This window comes from Micromys minutus (assembly GCF_963924665.1).
Source record: "Micromys minutus genome assembly, chromosome: 11".
In the NCBI taxonomy this organism is placed as follows: domain Eukaryota; kingdom Metazoa; phylum Chordata; class Mammalia; order Rodentia; family Muridae; genus Micromys; species Micromys minutus.
In genome coordinates, this window is record NC_137980.1 from 30,585,900 (window position 1) to 30,602,320 (window position 16,421).

Genomic DNA, 16,421 nt, shown 5'->3' on the forward strand with positions numbered 1-16,421 from the left:
GAAGCTTTATTACAATTTAGAAGCATAAAAACGAAGAAGAAAATGGAAAACTCTTATCAAAGGTTGTAACAGATCATCATGTTGAATAGCTGAATTTTCCATTTAATGACAACGAAGAATAAAGATAGGTATTATAAAGATATGACTTCATTACTGGTATCACCCAGCACCCTCTATTCTAAAGAACTGAATGGAGCTTTTAAAGGACTCTGTCATAATACAGAATTGATGGTTGAGCAGATCCCCGGGGAAGCTGAAAAGGGGTCCAAGGCCTTCGGATTCTATTTAAACTACAGAGGCCAAGCCCACAACCCACTCGCTCCAGATTTCATGGCTCCCCTTGTTGCTGTGGCTACGGTTTTATTTTCTGGTCCTCAAAATCTGGATGGACAGAGGCGGGGCCAGAGCAGATAGAGCTGCTACAGGATGTACAGGCACTGCATGTCTTCAAACATCTCCCTTCCCCCTGAAAACACCCTCTTTTAAGATGCAGGGTTCCCTCCTTCAGCTCCCGGGAAAGATAAGTTCCCCCTTCCCCCAGCACTGATGGGTTTCTGAGAGACATAACAGTGATCCAATCGCTGGTGGAACAGATGTGGGTCATTTTCACAGATGCTGATGGGAGGCTGGGAGAGAATCATTTCTTTACTCTAAGAGAGGCTATGGGATAGATGCCTCCTCTTCCTGATGTGTTTGTAACATGGAAAAAGGTCTGAAGAGAGGTAAGCCTGAACCTTACCCCTGCATTTCGAGATATAAGTTAATATATTTTCTAAATTGTTCTTCTAAATAAGGCAAACTGTTCTTTTTTTTTTTTTATATAGCAAAACAAGACAAAGAAATGAAGTCCTTTTCAAACCCAAGTGTCTCCTAACCATGGGTGGACCTTCCACAGGGTCTGGTTCAGATCCCTTGGTCTATCGGAGCTCTCAGAGAGCTACAGAGATGCTCCTACTACACCAGAACTGCTTTAAAACTGTGGCTGTGTTCCTCAGCCTGCAGGCGATAAGCTCTAAGCATCCCTCTGAAGGCTGCCACTGATAGGGATGGATTGTCCAGGAGCAAGTTTATTTATAGTTGTCTATTGATTAAAAATTTAAAATACATTAGCTAGAAAAGAGTGGGTATAGGATGGGAGTGGACTCTGGTGGACCAGGATCCAAGGACCGAAATTAAGTGACATATAAACATTACCTTGTTAAATTAAGAATAAGTTGAGCGATTCAAACTTAGACCTAATGGCCCTAGACTATTTTATTCAGGGATACATCCCAAACTTAAGTTGGCAAAGCAGCCAGCGGCAAGAAGCGGCGGAGGGAAGCACTTTACTAGTGTGCTTCTGAGCCTGGGACAGCTGTGATTGAGAAGCTCAAGAAGGGCTGGAGAGACAGCTCAGCAACCGAGAGAGAGCTTGCTGCCCTTCCCAGGGATTCAATGTTGGCTCCTAACACCAGCTTCAAGCAGCTCTCAACTGCCTGTTACTCCAGATGCAGGGGCATCTCATACCCTCTTCAGGAGTCTGTGGGCAGTTGCACGAAAGTGGCATGCACACATGCACATGCAAAAAATGAAAATAAATATAAACCTTAAAAATCAAGGGGTCATATTTGCAAACTGGCAAATGGAAGCAAAGTCTCCTTCCTTGATTGTAATCCAGAGATTTTTAAGTTCCTCCAGGACTCGGATCCCACTGATGGCTGGGATGGGCTTTACGTTTGGGGTCCCATGTGTCAGACTCCCCTTGCTTAATAAGGAGAGTGACTAGCAGCTGTGGAGAGAGCAAGGTTGCTTACTTCCCATGCCTTCCTGATGGTTCTGATACTTCATGCTGTCCCAGTTACTTAGTTACTAAACACATCACCACAGCAGAAGCACTTCCACCATCTCGCTCCTGTTACTGTTTCTCTTTGCTAGCTACAGTCTAAGAGACTGGCCACAAGGATAGTGTAGATCTTCCCCATGGGTTGGGCATGCTGGCACCTAAGATTGGGAGGGTGACATGTGATTCAGACAACACACTGTTATTTTTAAATGCTGACACTTCTAGTAGCATTCAGTGAACAAAACAGAAAAACCCTGTCGTGATGCTTATGTGACAGTGGGAAGCAGGAGGAGGATAAACATTGTCAAACTCACACTGTGTCAGAAACACTTGGGGTTTTTAAAGCTCTGACCCTTTGTCACCCAAGAAATTGTTATATGATGCCTGGCATACAGGTTGTACTGGCTGGTTTTGTGTATCAACTTGACACAAGCTGGAGTTATCACAGAGAAAGGAGCCTCCCTTGAGGAAATGCCTCTATGAGATCCAGCTGTAAGGCATTTTCTCAACTATTAAGGGTGAGAGGGCCCATAGTTTGTGGTACCATCTTGGGCTGGTAGTCCTGGGTTCTACAAGAAAGCAAGCTGAGCAAGTTAGGGGAAGTAAGCCAGTAAGCAGCATTCCTTCATGGCTTCTGCATTCACTCCTGCCTCAAAGTTCCTGCCCTGTGTGAGTTCCAGTCCCGACTTCCTTTGGTGATGAACAGCAATGTGGAAGTGTAAGCTGAATAAATCCTTTCCTCCCCAACTTGCTTCTTGGTCATGATGTTTTATGCAGGAATAGAAACCCTGACTAAGACACAGGTATATGGGGTCAGAAAGATCCCAGATTCTCTGCCAGAAATGCAGGATATTGCCTTTCCTCTTGGCTGTCCACAACACTAGAGGATAGGCCACGCTGCTGGGGACACCACACACCTTGGTTGCAACTGGGATGGGGCCTCCTCCTTCCCAGTCTGGAAGGGGCTCTGCTCTCCATCGTCTTACCAAGATGTGAACCCTGCAAACGCTAATGCCAACCTGCCAAGGAAGAGGTGCCCGCTGGTGCAGTAGTTGCGCATCTGCTTTGGGGGTGGTAACAGCTGTTCTCTGATTGGATTTAAGGCCCACTCCACAGGAGCCTAGAATTGTGGACTTGTTCCAGATTTCGTGATTGAGAGTTTAGGCCCTCGCAGGGAACTCAGTATTGTTCTTTAGCTGAACTGGCAAGAGCACCAAGTGTTCCTCTCATCTTTAACCAAGAAGCTCCTCTTTGCAATAGACAGTGGTAAATGCACAAGATGCTTAGAATACCCTGAGACAGAACATTTACGCCACCTTTCCAAAGGCTTGGGGGACACTGTAGGGAAGAGTAGAAGAAATGTAGTAGTTAGAAGACAGAGCAGGTCTGCAAGTGCTGTCTACAACGCCTCCATAGCCCCCACAAGCAGGACCTCATGGCAGCCACCTTTGCCTGCTCAAGACTGAACCAGCTAACAGCTAACTAGAGCTCGGGAAGGGGTCCAGAGATCCTAACCCTCCGTTCTAAACTATTAGCAACTTGTGGGTTCTGGGGGAGGGACAGCTATCGCCTTCAGTTATGTTCCAAATGGGGACCCTCTAGGCACCAATGACCCTGATTAAAACCAGTAGCTCACAAGTCAAAACAAAAGGGCATACATGTGGCAATGGGGACCTGTGGGGAGGATGATGATGATTGAGTGGGAGGGAGATGAGAGAGGGTGGGGGCAGGAGGGAGAGTGAATGGGACATATGGAATGTATGTATGCAACTCTCAAGAGCAAATGTGACCATTAAAAACACTCCCGAGAAGTATTTATCATAAAGAAGCTGAGCACTGCATAAGCAAGGAATAAACATGGTTGGGGGCTGTGTGACCCAGCTCATCCAGGCTTGCTATGACCATCTGCGATGCACTAGTTCTGCTGGTGCCTTTATGTCTCAAAGATGACGTCCGAGGCACAGCAAATCATCTGAGTCAGTGGTTGGTTTCTTACCATGGCCTCAGTGTTTCTGTTGCTGGAGACATGAACAGCAGCATCACAAACACACGTGCACATACTGTGTAAGTGTGTGAGCACTGGAAAATGAGACATTCGGGGAAACAGGATTTACAATGTGTTGAAAACGAGGGCAGATAGGAATCACAGCTCTTACCTCTGGTGTTGTATAAAGGCTCAAGTAAGACATGAACTTGCTTTTGTATTCCATGAGCAGACACAGTTGGGGGCCCCATGATAAGCCCCCATGTTTCCAACTGCTGACTGTTTAGATGGAAGCTCTAGTGTTACCTCTGAAAACTCCATAGCAATTCCATTCCATTTAATGACTGAAAAATTCATTGAGAGTGAATGTGATTCATGGTTAAGCCTATCATCTGTCTGTCTATTAATCTAATCAATTATCTATCTATCTATCTACCTATCCATCTATCCATTATCTATATTCCTATTTGTATGTATGTATGTATGTATGTTTCTATCTATTTATCTATCATCTATTTATCCATTATCTGTTTGTTTGTCTGTCTATCATCTCTGTGTATAACTATCATCTATCAATCTGTCTCTACCATCTATTTACTTATCTATCTATCTATCATCTATCTATCTATCTATCTATCTATCATCTATCTATCTATCTATCTATCTATCTATCATCTATTTATCTATTATCTGTCTGTCTGTCTGTCTATCATCTGTGTATGTTACTATCATCTATCAATCTGTCTCTACCATCTATTTACTTATCTATCTATCTATCTATCATCTATCTATCTATCTATCTATCATCTATCTATCTATCTATCTATCTATCATCTATTTATCTATTATCTGTCTGTCTGTCTGTCTATCATCTGTGTATGTTACTATCATCTATCAATCTGTCTCTACCATCTATTTACTTATCTATCTATCTATCTATCTATCTATCTATCTATCATCTATCTATCTATCATCTGTCATCTATCTATTTTTAGTAACATATGAACCTCACTTCTGCTCATTTCACACATTCACCCTCTGATCGACATCTCTCTAATGTTCACAATTTGTATATTTACTGCTTTAGTTTCTAAGCTCATTGGTGGAATATCAAAATCAAGTCAGTCAAACAATTAAGTTCACTATAACAACTTTGGAAAAATACACATAATAGCTTCTATTTTTATTTGAGAAGGTAACTGAAAATGATCATTTAGCATTTTCTTCAGACATATCATCACAGCATAGGCAGGGCTTTTAAGATAAAAAGCCGATGACATGCGACCTTAGGTACACTGTCACCATCCTGTCTGCCTTCTAACTTCATTTGTTAATTACTCTCCGGCCTTCTCTGTGAGACGGCCATCTTCCTGTCAGCCCAGATTCTGGGCATGCACAGGGACTTGCCTGCTTGCTAAACAGGTCACTGTTTTGTTTTGTTTTTCTTTCACGATATGAAATAATTCACCCACCACATGGTCAGCACTGGTAAGGCGGGGGCGTTGCTCTATTTCCATACCTCTCAGTTTCTCTGCGTTAGCACGCAGTCTCCTTATCAGTTAGATGTCACATGCTTTTAGCGATATCCTGGTGAGAGAACATGCTACTTGCGACATCCCACATGCTTTAGATTATTTTCTAAATTATTATTGTCAATAAGTTCTCTGTGTAATCGCTGTCAGAACATCCGTTACCAGCAGCGAGTATTCCACTGTTAAAGTGTATTTGCTCTGTGCCTATGTTTCTACCTTTGTGCATCTTCTTGCAAATCCACTTTCAGTGGGATGTGCATTCACGTGTGTGTGATTTTAGACACATAAAGATTATTAATATTATCCTTCTATTGTACCTTAATGTCTTTAACCACCATTTGTTGTCTGATGCTAGTAAGAACTTGATTCTTCGGTGGAACTATAATACCTTAAATGATAACAAGAGATTGTAAGGAGGAGAAGAGAGCACTTGACTCGTTAGGGAGGAGCTCAGTGCTCTCACTCTTCCCAGTGAGTCAGGATCACAGTTCTCAACCCTGGGCTTGCAACCCCTTTGGCAACCTCTGTTTCCAGAAATCTTTCCATTATGATTCATAGCAGTAGCAATGTTAGTTATGACATAGCAACAAAAATAGTTTTATGGTTGGGGGTCACTACAACAGGGGGACCTGTATTAAAGCGTCACACCATTAGGAACCACTGGTCAGTCATGAAGGGTGCATATTGAAAGGAATGAAGAGTCTATTTTCCACTGTCCTATGTGAGTGTGTGGCACAGCCATATTTACCACGGTCAGCGGAAATCCTAAAGCCAGCACAGCTGCTTGACAGAGTTCCAGCAAGGCTGAGAGAGTGATGCAGCCCGTGTCTCTTAGTCTTCCAGTGTTTGTCTTGATCTCCATGTTCTGCATGTGTGTGTGTGTGTGGGGGGGTCTTTTAATCTTTGTAGAACATGGGATATTGGATCGATGGAAGTTTTCTTCTTCCAGGAGTACTGCTCCTAAGCTTCCCTAGGAGAGTGCTGAGAAGACTCTCCCTCCAGCATTTGGGGAGCTATCCTTTCTGGCTCTGCTTGAAGGTCTTCATTACACCCCGGAAGTTAGGAAATATGAAAATACCAGAGATCTCCTTAGTAGGCTCTGACTTCAAGAAAGTCGTGAAGCATCTGCCCTTGTACTTACTCAGGAACAAGATAATCAGAATAAAGTAAACTTAAAAGGGTGAACAAGCTTCAATGCTGAGCTAGAGGAGCTGGCAATAGACCAGATTAAAAGTCTCTTCTTACTATGTCTACAATGTGCTCATGAAGAGCTGCTGATAGTACACTGCTCAGGACAGGGCAGTTTCCCCAGGCTGGCTTGGAGATTTTCTTTCTGTCTCGTGTCCTTGAAACCTTGAGATTCTTAAGTGTTGGTTTATGGGTTGATGAGGGAAATGCTCGTGAAAGATAACTTTGTTCTTTTAAAGTTTATCAATAATGACTAAACTTATGACCAAGAGGAAGTTAAAACATATGTTGGGGACAAAAATGATATAGCCTATGATTTGGAACAACATGCTCTTTCCCTGTCTACTGAGTTCTGTATAAATGAAGAAGCACACTGGTCCCATTCTTAAAGAGAGTCTGAATTCTGCTATCCAATCTATTACGCAGTTGGTACTTCCAGAAACTGTGACTGACCCTGTGGTCCTGGAGCTCCCATGGGTGGGATGCTATCTGGTTGGTCAGTCTTGTGTTCTTGAATGTTTAAACTGGATTTTCTTGTTTTGTTCTGTGATGTCTGGTGTGAGTAAAATAGTAATAGACAAAAAATCGAACTTCCCAGATATTACATTTATCTGGAAAATTACTGATTTAGACCATACCATATAAAATGACTCTCAAATCCCAAGGGATAAAGAATCATCTTAATTATAAATTTTGGCTGATTTTTCTTTGACAGATGGAAATGTCAGTGAACCATTCATACACTCTCCAACGAAATCACAAAGAATATTTTGTTTTGAGTTGGGTTTTGATTTGTAAGTGTGAGGATATCTGAGTCTAGCACATGGTGCTGTTTTCCTGCAGTGTGTCAGCAGGCGTGTCAGCTGGGGACTTGGCCATAGGACAGGCCCCCTTATGTTTTCCAGCCCACAACAATCTAAGCACTGATGTCTTTAAAATAATGACGGATTTACTCCTATCTGGGCATACGTGAGTCTGAGTGAATGACATGCATGTGCAGGTGTTCCCAGAGACCAGAGGAGGGTGTTGGATCCTCTGGACCTGGAGTTTCAAGTGGCTGCAAGCCACTTGATGTGGGACTTCTGGAAGAGCAGGAAGTACTTTTAACTGCTGAGCCCCCTCTTCAAACGCCAGGAGTGATATCCTAACTTATAGATTCTATAGGTTTAGTCCTTCTAATTTTTAAATTAGCCCTTATACATCCTGGACAAGATGATTATAATGGTTAGCATTGGTTATCAACTTGACTGGATCTGTAATCAGCTAAGCAATAAATTGCTGGGCACACCTGCTAGGAATTGTCTAAGGCTAGCCTCTAGGCATGCCTTTGAGGGATTAAGCTAGTCTCCAGGATTGCTAGTGAGGGATTGTCTAGATTAAGGCTAACCTTTGGGGGATTGTTTAGATAAAGGCTAGCCTCTGGGTATGCTTGTGAGGGTTTGTCCTGAGAGTGTTAATTGCAATGAGGAGACCCACCGACTGTGGTGGGACCATTCCCCGAGTATTGATTCTGGACTGCACAGAATAGAGAGGATGAAGTCAATGCAGACGATCATGGCTGTCTTCTGACAGGCTGCTTTGAGCTGCTGCTACCTTTTCTCCTTGGCCATGATGGATTGATGACACTTTGAACTGCACATCAAAATAAGCCCAGCCATTTTGAAGTTACTTTTGTCAGGGCATTTTATCAGAGGTATAGAAAATAACTAAGACAGTGGGCTTTGTAGGGGTGGATGTCGACTCCCGAGGAGGTGAGCACAGAATTGCTGGAGCAGCCGTAGGTTCTGTGTTTGTATTCTTGGAACCCAACCCCCGTGCAGGTGAAGTTGTGCGCTTTAGTTATAGAGTGCTTTGTCAAGTATGCCTATTGATCCCAACCCTGCCTTATTTATTATTATTATTATTATTATTATTATTATTATTATTTTCCAAATGTTCCCATTTGGTTTTCTAGATCACATCCAAGCTACCAACATTTCTTGGGTACTACCATAAGAGAAAAGGAACCTAGTTGTCCAGGAATCAGTAAAGAAATATCTCTAGAGCATGTGAGTGAACGTGACCTTGTTTGGCTTAACTCTTCTCTACTTTCCAAATCCTTGTCCTGAGATGGTTATCAGGGGCCCAATGGGAGAGGATCTATATTATATACTTATTAGTAGATCTTCGTCTGTTTCTCAGGTCTAAACAATGCTAACATGGGCTTCCTTAATTATGATGTTGGAAGTGACTGGTTTTAGAGGAAAGATGTTTGCCATTATGCTAAGGATGTTGAGTGGAAGAGTGTTTGCTAAGTAAACCCAGGGTTCCGGGTCTAATCTTGTACCAGAGACCAACCAACCGATTAAAAAAGCTTTGTTTCATGGGATATCTAAAACCACAAGATAAACTGATACAGTTACTCAAGATCAAGTTGTTAGTTCAGAAATTTCTACTGTTCAGATGGAGACTTGGGGGAGGGGAGTGCCTGGTGGCTGTCAGAGAATATTTATAGAAACTTATCTACTGTTTGATACTCAGCTTCAGGGAATGAAGAAGTTGGCAGTTCAGTCAGGCTTTCCCTTCTCCATAGCATTTCCACCTGGGTCCAGGACCATTTTACAGGGTAGCTCAGGACACCAAGTGGAAATATCTATACTTCCCAGGCTCCTGAGAGCACTATACTTGTGAGTGTTTCCTGCTCCAAGGAAGTCACATGGCTAGACAGAGTCCATCTGGAGACAGTGGAATGCTGCACGTGTGGCTCATCATGGGTCCCTGATGAAACATTAGGCCAAATGTGTGCCGACTTCAAAGGTGAGTTCAGGATAATTTCTGTCTTGTGATGGCCCAAGACTTACTTGAACTGGTTAGGAGATTGCCCTTTTCTGTTGTTGAGAACTGGGTTAAGCCATTTTGGAATCTACAGCTCTTAGTCTTTTCTTTGGATCTTGAGTTGCTCATAGCTGAATGTGATGATGGTTAGCAACTTTCAATCCTGCTTCAGTGTAGGGAAATAAATCTCAGACTGAATTCTGCTACTCATGTAAAATATTAACCCACATTCAGGCACAAACAATCACAAAATATACATTCAGAGATCTAGCTAGGGCTCCATCCTTAAGAAGTAAGGTTCCAGTTCACTGGTTTGGGCAAGTCTGCTGGTAGCTGAGAGGATTTTACCCAATTTCTACTCTCAGTTTCATTTTCCAGATGAGAGCCTCATTTTTTCCAGTTAAGAACACACTAATTCTACCAGTAAAAACCCAGTAATACAGCAGTCTTTAAGAAAGCATTGTCATCAAAACAGTGACAGAGGACCATTTTCTTGTGACTCACCCTTCTGATAGGGCTCCTCATTAGAATAGCATCCTGTTCAGAAAGTGTACCTGGAATTGCTATACACTGTGCTAAAGAATGTTGAGATGAGGAGTTGTAAATCACATAGTACAAAGTCACAGTTTCATAGGATGCACGAGTTCCTAGGCTCTCTTGTATTGCAGGGTGATAATAATCAATAATAACCCGCTGGCTACTTGCAACTGCTGAGAGTAGATCACCTGTCACAAAAAGGTGAGGTAATGAACATGTTAATTATCTTGACCCAACAATTTCAATGTATACATATTTCAAAATATCACACTGCATACTATAAGCATATGGTATTTTCCGTTAAGGCATAGTAACGATGAAGTAGTTGTCAGCCTAGATTTTAGAGTTCATTGGTGGGAAAACTGAAAGAGCAACTCTCATAGTATGGAAAAATCAGAAGCCTAAGGATTATGTGTTGTGGCTTCATTACTTCTAGAAATACCCAGAATGTTGGGCAGCTCCCTACTTCATAGGTGATCATTTACAAATGCCTTCTATGTTTTACATACCACAAAAGCTTACAATACATTTTACGTGAAGTACAATACATAAAATATTGTATTAGTTGTAATTATTTACTTTCAAACATCCACAGCAGTAGAGGTCGAGCTGATCACCGGAGTTCAGCGACAATCAGAGTATGACCAATCTCTACCTCTCCTTACCACTGCCTTCCCTGTTCTTTATTCCGGACACATTGTTTAAAGGCAAACCCTGTAACTTTAATTTTTTTCAAGGCTTACTTTTAATGATGGTTCTTAAATGCTTTAACTTCCCATTTAATCCACTACCCACCAGAGGTGATGAAAAAGAAAAGATGGGGGGAAGTGGACCTGTTTAGGAAGGTTCTTTGGAGCAACTTCCATCTGTGTTGTCTGGAAATTGGCAGTTCAGTTCCCAGGGCAGCAGCGGCAGTTCGATCCACTCACAAACACTTCATGGATACACCAGCAGTCCAGTTCGGTAGAGTCGGGATAGCAAACACAAATCAGCAGCAGTGGGGCACAACCGAGCAGAGTCAGCCAGGCCTCACCTCGCATGAATCAGCAGGAAGGACCAGGAGGGATACAAGGAGTTCTTGTCTGTGCCTCCTGCAGTGAAATGAAGATCAGTGAAGACTGGAGACCAAGAAGCATTGCACAGCGAGTTCTGTAAGCAAGCCTAGCCCAGGCTAAGTCACTGTTGAGTCCTGTTTATGTCTCCAAACATCATGTGTCCTCCAAAGGTCTGGCCTCAGCACACGAGTCTGTCTCTGCTAACATCACTCTGCCAATCACACCACCAGAAGGTTTTTTTATGCGTTCATTTCTCTCTATGGAGTGTCGACAAATGTAACTCAACTACGCAATATAAGGCAGATCAATAACTGTCATTAGCAAAGAACCCTTCATCAAAAGCCCTTCTACAAGCTTTCATTAGCAGAATATCCTTTCTCCTGTGTCCACTTCAGGAAAAAAAAAACCCCTCCACATGATTGCCCAGCAAAACACTGTCCAACACAAATGACTTTCCAAAGAGCTCTTAACATTTTCACCTCAAACCCCTGGCGTGTTAGCCTTTTATTACCATGACAACTACCTGAGACACTGAAAAGAAAAAGATCTATTGTGGCTTATGATTTCTGAGTTTCAGTCTGCAGTCACTTGGATCCATTCTTTTGTGTCTGTGGGGAGCCAGGCTCATTGTGACAGGGGTTACATAATAGGGCAGTGTTGCTCATGTCAAGGTGTCAGAGAAGCAGAGAGAAAGAAGGAGCAGAGGAAAAGCGATTCTCCCCAACCTCTTACCCTCAGTGACCCCATTAATCAATGGTGAATCCATTGATTAGTTCAGATCCTTTATAATTCAATCACTTCTTAATGAGCAAAATGACATCAACATATGGTCCTTTAGGGGAACACAAAACCACAACATCAAGATATCAAGTTACTGGGGACCCCCAGTGAGGGTGCTATGGGGGGGGGAATGAAGGAGCTGAAGGGGGTCGTGGCCTCATGGGAAGAACAACATTGTTGACCAACCAAATCCTCCACAGCTCCCATGGACTAGAACAGCAACCATCGAGCACCCATTGAGACGCCCATGGCTCTAGTTGCATATGCAGTAGAGAATAGCAGTGTCTGGCATCAATGTGAGAAGAGGCCTTTGGTCCAAGAAGGGTATGTTTTCTCAATGTAGGGGAATGCCAAGGCACTGAGGTGGAGAGGGTGATTGGGAGCTAGTGCATTTTTTGTGAAGACAAGTAGAGGGGGAGGGGGATGGGAGTGGGGTGGGCAAAGGGGATAACATTTCAAATGTAAATATAGAGAGTATCTAATAAAAATTAAAAAAAGATATCAAATTACTTCATCTGTAAATATTTCATTGTATAGTTCAGATAAAGGTTTCCCCACTACATACAAAAGCAGTCACTTTAATATACCATCATTGTTCAAAGTTCCCTGAGTCATAAATATATACCCATACGTTGATCCAAAACTCAAGCAAGGTTCAAACAAAGACTCAAGGAAGTTTGCATTTGGAGGATATGCATCTTGTGTCCCATATTTCCTATTGATTCTATCCAGGTAGACTTTCAACTCTGGTACCATTAGCAATTCAGGTGGGTGGTTTTTGCTGTGGGTGTCCTGTGCATTGGCAGTAGCCCTGGCCTCTGCTTACTGTGTGTTAGCATTTCCCAGCATTCCCAGCAATGTGACAACTAAAAATGTCCTCAGACATTGCCTAATGTGCTCTGGGAGAAAAACTGCCTCATTTAGATACTGATGTAATTGGTTGATCTTATTTATGTTTAATTATTTTTTGGCAAGAATATTTTGAAGTTGATATTACAGTTTCATTCTCATGGTATTCCCAGGTTCTGCTTCCTTCCTGGAGCCAGCAAAAGAGGAATAGTTCCTTAATTTCTTGTTCACCACATTTGTTATTGATACATGGAAAAGTTATTGAATTTTATATGTTGATTTTGACTTTACTTAAGTTTCTCATCAGTTCCAGAATTATTTTTGGTGGAGTCTGAGAGTCCCTTTGGCTATAACTCATGCCCTCTGTGAGGAGGGATGATTCTACTTCTTCCTTTCCTATTTGTGTTTCTTGTGTGTCTCTTTCTTGTTCTATTGCTCTGCTCAAGACTCCAGGCATAGTAATGAATTAGTGGAGAGAGAGAGCATCCTGACTCATTCTGAGATTTTATAGGAAATTCTTTCAGGTTTTCCCATTTAGATAATGTTGGCTGTGCTGCTGTAAACACAGCCTTTATGATGCTGAGATAAGCTCTGTATGTTCCTAACTTCTTTTTACAAATTTTTATTTTATGTACATTAGTGATCTGACTACATGCATCTCTGTGTGAGGGTGTCAGACTCTTGGAGTAGGAGTTATATACAGTTGAGAGCTGCCGTGCAGGTGCTGGGAATTGAACCTGGGTCTTCTGGAAGAGCAGACAGTGCTCTTAACTGCTTAGCCATCTTTCCAACCCTAGTTCTTAACTTCTTTGGGACCTTCATCATGAAGGTATGTCAGATTCATGATGATTATTTTTATTGATTTTCCTTCTTTATATGACGTTTAATTTCATGTCTTTTACACTGAGCATTTTATGTCTAATGACACAGTTACTAATTATTTTATATTATAGCATTTATAACAGTTTCAAAATAATGCACTATTGTTGTTAACAATGTGGTTACTGGATTTTGTATAAAACTTTGCTATAGTTATTTTTAGTCTGAGGCTATAAATCTTCAGATATAGAATCAGAGGTCTATTTGTCCATTTATTTTTTTTATTTGTGGGCTTTGGTTTTGTGCCTTTTTTAATCTTAATAACAAATTGTATAGAATATTTACTTGAATCCAAGTGCTATAAACAAAACAGTATGAAGAGAAATCTTCTTGCTTTAATTCATGCTGCCATGTCAAAATGCCTGAATCTGGGAAATTTACTGAAGTTTATTTCTACAATTCCAGACCCTGAGAAGTTCAAGGTCCAGGCTCTGGTGTGTTTGGCATTTTGTGAGGGCCAGTCTTGGCCTCACCATTGGTGAGGGCTCCTGAGATGGGCACTGGTTGCTGTGTCCTGTGGATGAACTAAGTTCTGTGTTCCACATGGAAACAGAGGAGAGCAGTCATGCTCTCAAGCCCATGTCATTTCTATCTTCTTTCCTTGTAGCCCATTACAGAGTCACACAGGTCACCTTCGTTTGAATATATGATGTATTCTGAGCATATCACACACACTATTCACCCCCCCCCCACATGAGTCTCCTTTGTCCCAGAGGTGCCTTCAGTTTTAGATCATCTGTTTGTACAAGTGATTTTAAAAATCTATTAGGCCTGTGTCCTTGTTAGATGTTGAAGCTTCTTTGGGTATATGCCCAGGAGTGGTATAGCTGGGTCCTTAGGTAGTACTATGTCCAATTTTCTGAGGAACTGCCAGACTAATTTCCAGAGTGGATGTACCTGTTTACATCTCACCAATAGTGGAGAAGTGTTCCTCTTTCTTCACATCCTTGCCAGCATCTGCTGTTACCTGATTTTTTTGATCTTAGCTATTCTTACTGGTGTGAGGTGGAATCTCAGGGGTTGTTTTGATTTGCATTTCCCTGATGACTAGGAATGTTGAACATTTCTTTAGGTGCTTCTAGGCCATTTGATATTCCTCAGTTGAAATTTTTTTTTTATTTATTTAGCTCTGTACCCCATTTTTAATAGTATTATTTGATTCCCTATAGTCTAGCTTCTTGAGTTCTTTGTATATATTGGGTACTAGCCCTCGATAAGATATAGGATTGGTAAAGATCGTTTCCAAATCTGTTGGTTGCTGTTTTGTCCTTTTGACAGTGTCCTTAGCCTCACAGAAACCTTGCAATTTCATGAGGTTTTATTTGTCGATTCTTGATCTTAGAGCATAAGCCATTGGTTTTCTGTTCAGAAATTTTTTCCCTGTGCCTAAGTGTTCTAAGCTCTTCCCCACTTTCTTTTTTTTTTAATTTTTTATTTTTTTAAAAACTTCAGTAATTTATATCAATTTTAAGTGATACTTTATATAAAATGGGGAAAAAACACATGCATAGTCCAAATATAATGTTGAAAACAGCATTTTCATAACAAAAAACTCCTGAACACTAAGTGTTAATACCATGTACATGAATTCAAGAAGGACCACCCTTTTTGTCTGTTGCACACAGTTTATTTAACAATATGATATAAGAAATGAGTTGGTACGTTACCATTCTATACAGTGATAGAATCTTCTTGAATTTTCTTATTTATAGTAATTATAGCGCTTGCATGATTTACACTAGAATTGCTTTTCCTCATTTCAAGTTTCACATAGAAGAAACTTTAGCATTAGCATGGTCTAAGAGAGTGATCAACCCTATTTTTGTCTAAGACCAGTTTTATTAGAGAAACAAAGCAACAATTTCTACATCTGCAAGACAAGAGGTTGGCTTAAGCCAGCATGTATAGATAGATGTGTGTGGGTGTGTACATGTGTGCACGCCGGAGTCAATTCCTATCGTCCAGGGGTAATACTTGGAGATGCCCACAGAGTTCACTATAGAAAAAAATCTTCCCGCAACATCAGCCGTTATTGGGACACATTATAAGATGCATTATTTCTGGAACCAGTTTCTGAGTATTATTTTTCTTCTCACTTTTAAACATAAATGTTTAAGTCTTGAAAATACAAATAAAAAATATGAATATAATGAACTTGTTTTTCCCGTTAAAAAAAGGCATGAGTCACCAGCAATGAAGAATCCAAACAACCCCCACCCCCCAAAAACAAAACAGAAAAAAAAAAAAGAGAGAGAAAAAAGCTGAGAAAAAGAGAGAGAAAGACACCAGATATTTAAATCAACTGGTTTTTAACAAAAAATATATTCTTTGTATTGTTTCTTTAAACATCAATCTGCCCTTCCATGCTTGGGAGCCACGATCCCATCTAGACTTAATAAAAAGAGCCCAAATGCCTGGATTTTCAGTACAAAAAGTCCAAAAACATGAAAGGGAGCTGGGTTGGGGAGGTGGGGGGAAGAAAAACAACAAAACAAAAACCCAACAAAAGAAAAACAAAACAAAAAAGGAAAAAAAAAAAAAAAAAAAGAAAGAAAAAAAACCCCAAAAATCCCCAAAACAAAAACAAACACCCAATGCTCTCATAATGCTACAAACCCTCCACAAACTTTTCTAGCGTGTCTCCCATGGTATCACCAACCAGGGACAGTTCACTGGACAGCGCACTCCTGTTGGGGGTATTCAGCTGGGGGAGCATTGCACTCTGTTCAGGGTTCCCCAGGTGTCCCTGATCCATGGAGCTGGCCATGGTGACTGCAAGTCCAGGGTGAGGGGAACCAGTCTGGGGTGAAACATGGTGTGGTGAAGGCTGGGGCTGTATCTGTGGTGATGGGCTGGAATGTGGAGGTTGGGATTGGGGCCGTGGAGACTGCACAGGGGCTGGAGACCGCACCTGGTTACTAAGGGATGTGGCGATCTGCTGGCCAGGGAGATGTGAGGCCTGTGGCTGTCCTGAGAGCATG

The 16,421-nt window shown here is 41.6% G+C and overlaps 1 pseudogene across 1 annotated transcript in view; it reads right to left on the reverse strand.

The window, feature by feature from the left end:
* LOC308427383 (heat shock protein HSP 90-beta-like) overlaps positions 1-16,207 on the reverse strand; it is a 34,610-nt pseudogene extending 18,403 nt beyond the window's left edge. Inside the window, exons 1-2 of the transcript in view lie at positions 16,057-16,207; positions 9,845-10,065 (exon numbers count right to left, since the gene is read on the reverse strand). The product of the transcript in view is annotated as a heat shock protein HSP 90-beta-like (transcript). The remainder of the gene's footprint in view (positions 1-9,844; positions 10,066-16,056) is intronic.
* Positions 16,208-16,421: the final 214 nt, after the last annotated feature.